The sequence below is a fragment of the Macaca thibetana genome, chromosome 1 (genome assembly GCF_024542745.1).
Source record: "Macaca thibetana thibetana isolate TM-01 chromosome 1, ASM2454274v1, whole genome shotgun sequence".
Classification (NCBI taxonomy): domain Eukaryota; kingdom Metazoa; phylum Chordata; class Mammalia; order Primates; family Cercopithecidae; genus Macaca; species Macaca thibetana.
The window spans coordinates 63,280,212-63,288,959 of NC_065578.1; the positions used below are offsets into that span (position 1 = coordinate 63,280,212).

General features: G+C 39.5%; 1 protein-coding gene across 3 annotated transcripts in view; it reads left to right on the top strand.

The window, feature by feature from the left end:
* The window catches only part of ROR1 (receptor tyrosine kinase like orphan receptor 1), a 410,977-nt gene that overhangs the window by 318,084 nt on the left and 84,145 nt on the right, over window positions 1-8,748 (top strand). The gene's annotated exons all lie outside the window — the stretch shown is intronic.

Consider the following 8,748-nt stretch of genomic DNA (forward strand, 5'->3'; position numbering starts at 1 on the left):
TTTTGAAGAGAGACTTCTCTCCAACTGTTAGAGTCTTACTGGGTGCCAACCACAGTGCTTCACATTCTTGCCACAGAGATTGGTCTAAGGATAGGCAGATGACAAAGCCAGGCAAATTCTAATTCTTCCATGAATGTTTTCTAATATAGAGCACCAAAATTGCTCTCCTGTGTTTTTTAGGTGTACAATTGTAATGTAAACCTGGAAATGCCCATGGCCATAAAACCAAGCAGCTGAAATCAAAGATAGCATTATCTGATTCTTTGGATCTAGTCTTCCCTGAGCCAGCTCCACTTTTCCCATGCATTGGCTAGCGAGCCAATAAATATTCTTTTATTGCTTAAACTAGCTCAAGTTCTGATTCTACCATTTGTAACCAAGTGTCCTGAGTGATATAAATAATTAAATCAGGTCCCGAGAAATACGACCCTTAGTATCTGACAATTAGGAGAAGTATACAAACCACAAATTAAATGACATAAAAATAATTCTTATGCAAAAGACAGTATACCTCAAGACATCAAGGGTTGCTTTGAAATCCTTAGAAAGCAATACGGACTGCAGAATGTAATTCTTGTGGGAGAATCAGTCTCCACAATGTTTTCTGCAGAACTGAAAAAGTATCACCTACCTGCCAGAGCAGGGCTTTAACATGACAAATCTAGTTTGTTCTGGACACAGTGATTTTTTTAGAATGTTTTTTACTATGCTTTAAATAGTAAAAATACATTTTCATTGTTATTAAATATTATTATAATACTTTTATTGGTATTTTTTAGGAGCATTACTCCAAAGGTGATGACACATTATTATATACAAAATTGTAATGTGTTTCACCTTCAGAATGCTATTTTATTTTCTCAGCTAATGATTATCATTTTAGCAAGATTTGACCATAATAGTAAAATAATCAAACCAGGTTTTTTTTTGTTTTTGTTTGTTTGTTTGTTTGTTTGTTTGAGACATGGTCTCACTCTGTGTCTCAGGCTGGAGTGTAGTGGCATAATCATGGCTCACTGCAGCCTCAACTTCCCAGGCTCAGATGATCCTCCCACCTCAGCCTCCCCAGTAGCTGGAACTACAGGCACATGCCACCATGCCCAGCTAATTTTTTGTATTTTTGGTAGAGTCAGGGTTTTGCCATGTTGCCCAGACTGGCCTTGAACTCCTGGGCTCAAGTAAAACACCCACCTTAGCCTCCCAAGTTGCTGGCTTTATAAGGGTGAGCCACCATGCCAGGCCTCAAAGCAGTACATTAAGAACTGTTGGTGTAAATAAGCTCTGTTGAGGGACATTAACTGGGGAATAAAGTGGCTGGAATGGACATATTGAACTCATTTTTCATCTTCTCTGAAAATGTTAATAATAACTGGGGTACATCTCTGTGTCTATATCTATACTTTTCATAAGTGAGGAAAGAATATGTGAAAATTTGGCCAAAACTTAAAGTTTTTGAATGCAGGAAAATATTTGTTATTCACAGTGGAACAAGGGAAATATAAGAAGATGATATGGTTTGGCTGTTTCCCCACCCAAATCTCATCCTGAATGGTAGCGCCCATAATTCTCATGTGTTGTGGGAGAGACCTGGTGGGAGATAATTGAATCGTGGGGGCAGTTTCCCCCATACTGTTCTCGTCACAATGAAAAAGTCTCATGAAATCTGATGGTTTTATAAGGTTCTCATTCCCTTTTGCCTGCCACCATGTAAGACACTTGGTTCGCATTCCCTCTTGCCTGCCTCCATGTAAGACTTGCCTTTCACCTTCCACCATAATTATGAGACCTCCCCAGCCACGTGGAACTGTGAGTCCATTGAACCTCTTTTTCTTTATAAATTACCCACTCTCGGATATGTCTTTATTAGCAGCACGAAAACAGACTAATACAGAAGACTTCTGCATATTGAAGAGAAAAAAACCTGTTGTCTTCTCAACGTCCAGATCAATTGCATTTATTCCAAGTCTGGGGTGTCCCATGGTTCATTCAAGGAACACTGACAGTGGGTCATATGACAGACCTTGGGAAAAAAACATAATTATGTTCATAAATATTAGTAAGAAGAGCAGAGGATCTCAAAAGTCAGATTTGGATGAACTTCAGTTGATGCATTGAAACATTAATTATGTCAAATATCCCATGAATTCTAAGCTGCCTTACTTGTAAAAACTCTGATGCTCTGCTTAGTCAGTACGTAAGCACCTTCAACTGCTGTCACGTGTACATAGAGCAACGATTAAAGATGAACAAATAAACAAATTGGGATATGCTGTCATCAGAGTACAGGGAAATGACTCAAAAGCTCAATGTTTCCAAGAGGAAATTAGTTCCTACCCCATGTGGCCATTGTTACAGACTAGAATCTGGATTTTGTTTGCACTTGATTACACAGAGGAAGAAACAAAAAAATAAGTTGTCCTGGTGAGACCCAAATGGCTGGGATGGTTTTCCTCAGTGAAAATCAATGTGATGTCTTATTCCCAGGCCTAGAGAAAGGTGAGATATGGGGAGGGAAGCTATTTAGTCTACCAATATCACTAAAGTTGCCCTTTTTTCCCTGGTGGATTTCCTTTTTCTGATTTCACAGCTTAGAGAGCTCAGTTCTGTCTAGAGGCCCTAATATCTGCTTCCCACACTCACATGGGCCTATTGCATTCATGGCCATTTTTTTATGTATAATTCAAGTAATCCTCAAAGCAGCCCTAACAGTTTGGTACCTTTATTGTTATCAGCCTCTCTTGAGAATCGGAAAAGTTAAATACTTTTCTAAAGATCCCTGTAGATGGTTAGAGGCAGCTAGGATTCAAATACCCATCTGTCTGGATCTGAAGCCCATCTCTTAATCCCTAAACCCACTGCAACATGTAGTCCATTCCCACATGTGCAAGTGCATCTAACCCATAAATGCTTTTTTAAAAAAAATTATTCAGCATGAGCTGGTAGTGTTTCCTCCATACCCTAGATAGTCACACTTTAGTATCATGGGATAAGTGTGGGATAGGTCTGACTAGAGTAGAAATACAGATTGTGCTCAGCCTCAAAACAGAAACATGTTTCTTTCACATTAACAAACCTAAACAGCTGATGAAATACTGTAATCCTAGGATTATGTACCATGAGGAGCCTAAGAAACCCTTTTCAATTTATCAAAGATTCAGTATATTTGTAATCACACGTTATAAGTGAGGTTGCTGATATAGAGGAAAAAGAAATGACAATCTTTGATACTGTTGTACCCTGGGACCCTGAAAATCGTCCTTAGCCTGCTGGTAGTCAGTCTGGTCTTTGGTGTTCCTGGGCATGTGTCCCATTCTGAGCCATGGAAATACTCCTTCTCATGTCCTACCCTCCCACGCATAATGCCCACCTGGTATTCTTCCTTCTCACTCCACACCACACTCCCCAACTAACCACAGCCACAATTATATTCTCTTCTTCCCTCTTCTCCCCTTCCCTGCCCTTCCTTCCTTTCTTCTCCATGTCTCTTCTCCTACTCTGTTCCCAACATAAGACTTAGCATGAAGCCATGGCTTTTCTCCTCAAAACTGAGTTTCTCAAAGTCCAGAATCATTCGCCTCCATATCTCTGCAGGAAGTGATGGGTATGAGCAGTGTCTACTAGTTGGATGGACAGATCAATGTATGGATGGGGCTTTTGACCATGTGTTTCTTTCAAGACTTGTTGAAGTCACTGAATTTAGTGAACAAATAGCCATTTGATATCATCTCTTTTCCCCTTTCAAATTACTTATTACAATTTTGGGTATGGCTTTATTGTGGGCAGGGGTAGTAGCCCATGCTTTTGAAGCTGAGATGTAATTCTTCCCTCCCTCCCTCCTTTCCTCCCTCCCTCCCTGCATCCCTCCCTCCCTCCCTTTCTCCCTGCATCCCTCCCTCCCTTCCTCCCTTCCTTCCAGATATTCTTTAGACAAGCAAAGAAAGAAACTTCACGGAGACTTTAAGCAGTTTATATCCGACTGTGTGACTCCCAAGAGGTGACCTCAGGTGGTTTCAAAAGTCTTCTGGGAATGACCCCATGTTGTATAATAATGAGAACACTGAGCTCAACATTAGGAGGCCTGGCTTTAGCTTTGGTCTCCCTTTTCAGTATGCCCAGAATTCTGGGCAGATCACTTGGCCTCTCTGTGCTTAGTTTTGTCATCTGTAAATAGGGAAGGTAGGACTAATGAGTGATTTTTAAACTGTTCCTGGGCCTCAAAGATACATGGAGGTGTCCTGAGAGTCTGTCCTACAAGGGATGTTGTGGTAGAGAAGGAGGTGGTTGCATAGATCAGGCAGGGCTGATTCCCTCATTCCTACTTCAACCTGAATTAATGTTCTGGTTAAACTTTTTGAATGTATCCCATTTTTAAGCTTTCTGCTAGAAAACCGACTCCAAAAAAGTTTGAAAACTACCGGACTAGATTATCTTTAAGGTGCCTTCCAGCACACCTGACTTCAATATATAAATTATCTGTGTGTGATCTTCCTTTACAGAAATAATGGAGCCTTTCTTTTCCTTGTGTGGTTGTTGCTCTAAGAACGCATTTCTTATCAAGAGAATAATCTGCTTTTCATTCTGCTTCCTACCTAGCTCAGCAGAGCACAAAATGCCCAAGCTAGATCCCTTATTCCCCTGTGAATATCTTCTGTTTAGACTCGTCCATCATCGGTGGGGCCTATGGCAGACATAGATGTTTTCACAGTTACCACACAGGGCCAACTGTTTTCGTAAGGGTGACCACTTAGGACAGCTTTGGGCTCTTGAGCTGTCCTCTGTTGAAGCCGGGAAACCCTAAGCTGTCATCTAAGCAACGCCGGGTTGTTCATCCACTTTGAAAGAGACAACTTTATGGTCCTGATGACATTTCCTATATTATATTAAGGATGCATCTTGAGAGGATGTGTTGGATTTGTTTTCTGGACAAGCTGGAAGAGTCTCTCTCTTTCTGTTTTAGCCACGGCCCTTTGTAGGGTTTGTTTTTCCTGCTGTCCCAGAATAGACGACTTAATGGGTTGCTGAAAATGTCCAGGCTGCCTCTGGCTCTGGGGGTAGCTCGGCCTTAACAATGGAAGGCATTTAGCAGAGCCTCATGTTTTAGAGCAAGAAAGACTTGAGAGAGCATCTCATCTGGTATTTTTCAAGATGCTTTTTAATTTTTTACACAGCAAGACTTTTTTTTCCCAATACAAATCTGATGCAAAACCTCAATTTATAAAACAGATTTTTAAAAGAAGGGTGGGAGGTAGAAGAAATTCTACCAAATGGTACTTTCCTTGCTATTTTTCCTCCCCGGCATAGTGCCTCCTACCACACACGCACACACTCAGCAATACCTAAGCACTTCTAGGGAACCCTTGGCCTCCCAAAAGCAATAGATACCCCCTGGTCCTGAACCTCTTTTTTTTTTGTTTGTCAGGAAACTGAAAAACAGTGAGATATAGTAACTTGCCTAAGACCCCACAGCTAGAGATCTCAGTGCCAGACTGCAACACTTCTAAATGTGGTTTAATCTTCCACTCCACCCCTCTCTAATTTATTGTGCCACTTCACCTTTGAACACTGGAAAAGAGCAGGAAGAAAAAATTATGTACCAGCATGCTCGATTCTTGTACATCTGTCTTTAATTCTCAAAGCAACTTTACAAGGTGGGCATTAGTATTATACCCATTTTACAGAAAGGTTAAATCACTTGTCCAGTGAAACTCAGCCAGAAATGGCACAACTCAAATTGAAAGCTAGGCCTATCTAATTTCAAAGCTGTTCTTTCTATTATACTACAGGATTAAAAAATGCCAACTATTGCTTGTCATAAATGAAACCCTCTCTTAACATGACAAGTCTGACTGGAAAAGCCTGACTCATAATTCATGAAATACTAAGTAACTCTTCCATAGACTGTCCCTCTCCAAAGTTTTCTATGACTATTGCAAGCACGTTTTCCCTTTAACAAACAACACCCCTTTCTGTAGGAATCATTCCCTGTCACTCCTCTACCCTATCCCATCCAGAAATTGGGGCTCTAGAAACCATGATTTTGATGTTTAATTCAAGTCAGGTCTTGAGTGGGCCAAGCTAGGAATGAGGACCAGGAGAGAGTTAAGATGTAAAATTTTACTCACTGTATGGATTGAACAGTGGAAAGAGAACCAAAGAAATGAAGAGAGATCTTGTGACAACTTACATCTCTGGTTTACTTTTGCCTTTCAGTTCAATGAAACAGACTACTTACCATATAATTTAGTCTGCCTTTTTTTCCTGAAGCTTTGGGGGGTGTGTGTGTGTGTGTCTCTGTGTGTGTGTGTTGTTGTTGTTTTGTTTTGTTTTGTTTTGTTTTGTTTTGTTGGAGACAGTCTTGCTCTGTCGCCCAGGCTGGAGTACAGTAGCACGATCTTGGCTCACTGCAACCTCCAACTCTTGGGTTCAAGCGATTCTTATGCCTCAGCCTCCTGAGTAGATGGGATTATAAGCATGAGCCACCATGCCCCGCTGATTGTGTGTGTGTGTGTGTGTGTGTGTGTATTTTTAGTAGAGACAGGGTTTCACCATATTGGCCAGGCTGGTCTAGAACTGCTGACCTCAAGTGATCCACTTGCCTTGGCCTCCCAAAGTGCTGGGATTACAGGCATGAGCCACTGTGCCCAGTCTCCTTCCTGAAGCTTTGAATTTATGTTACTTGTAAACCAAACAGTCCTACTGACTGTATTATCAAATCGGATGGCCTGAGGATTCCTCAGATAGGTTCAGGCTGCCTTCCTGTTGCAGTCATGCTTATTTTACATTCACATCATACAGTGTTGCCGTGACTGGAGTCCTCAGCAATCAGTTATTCCAGTCCTCTTTGTTTATACTGAAACAAGTCACTATAAAATCTCCTGTTCACACAGATAAGGTACAGTATCCAGAGAAAGCCAATCTGCTCTAACCTTATTGATTTTGTCTCTTAGACTTCTCCCTGCTGGACAGAAAATGTAAAATAGGAATGTTCAAAATAAATAAGCCAGGGATACTAAGTTCAATTACATAGAACAAAATGCTTTATATTTTACAAACATTAACTTGAGAAGAGAAATCTACGTTATTATGGTCTCCAAATGGCAATAGCCAAAATTTCTACTAGCAATAAGATAGATAATTATGGTACTATATATTCATACAGCAAAATAATATACAGCAACAAAAAGTCATGAATTACAGTTACAGGCAGCAACATGATTGAATGCCATGTTAATTCCCCCTTGTGATAGAAATCAAAATAATAGTTACCTCATGAAGGGAATGCCCAGGAAAGTCACAGGGGAGGTTCCTGGGTGCCATAACATTTGATACCTTTATTTAGGTGGTAGTTACAGAGCTATGTTCACTTTGCAAAAATTAATTGAATTCTATATTTATCATTTGTGCACAATTATTTGTGTATATTATACTTCAATTGTAAAAGCTTACCCCAAAAATATCTGAATTATTAGAAATTAGACATAAAACTTACTTCCTCTAGGTCATGCTCTCCCATTACACAAAACAAGAAATTAAACTCAACATTCTTAAAACTGGAAGTGATCTAAGAAAGAGTATCTAGTTCAAACATGAAATGTTTTACAGAAAGAGAGACCAGGGCCAAAGAAGTAAAGTGATAGGCTATAAATTATGAAGTTTATAATTGGTAGAGCCAAGATTAGTCCTTAGATCTTTTAGCTATGTTAACAAAGATATTCTAAATAAACCTCTTAATACTATTCTAAAATAATTTGCTCTGAAGTATACTTTTGTACGAGGAACAAAGGGTTTGTAAAATAAATAAATAATGTGAACAATACCATCAGTGTTTGCATAGAAACAATATGATATCATTCTTAAAGATAAAATCCCTTTGTCACTCACTCCATGAGATACCATCTGATTTGGTTTCTGAAAATTTTGGCAAAGTTATACATTGCTTGAAATCTCGTTCCCAGGCTGTATTTGAAATAAAGTCTTTTTTTTTTTTTTTTTTTTTAAACTTTAATTTCAGGGCTACTTGTGCAGGATGTGCAGGGTTTTTCACAGATAAATGTGTGTCATGGGGTTTGTTGTACAGATTATTTCATCAGCCAGATATTAAGCCTAGTATCCATTAGTTATTTTTCCTGATCCTCTGTGTGCTCCCACTCTCCACCCTCCAATAGGCCCCACTGTGTGTTGTTCCCCTCCATGTATCCATGTGGTTCTCATCATTTAGCTCCTACTTATCAGTGAGAACATGTGGCATCTGCTTTTCTGTTCCTGCATTAGTTTGCTAAGGATAATGGCCTCCAGCTCCATCCATGGCCCTGCAAAGGACATGATCTCATTCTTTTTTATGGCTGCATAGTATTCCATGGATTATATTATACATACCACATTTTCTTTTTCCAGTCTATCATTGATGGGTATTTGGGATGATTCCATGTCTTTGCTATTGTGAATAGTGCTACAATGAACATACTCATGCATGTGTCTTTATAATAGAATGATTTATATTCCCTTGGGTATATACCTAGTAATGGGATTGCTGAGTCGAATGGTATTTCTGTCTTTACATCTTTGAGGATTCACCATACTGTCTTCCACAATGTGTAACTATTTACACTCCCACCAACAATGTATAAGTATTCCTTTTTTCTCCACAACCTCACCAGCATCTTTTTTTTTGTCTTTAAATAATAGCCGTGAAATAAAGTCTTGATGATGATAATGATGATGATGTCAGGGATTATGACAATATAAACA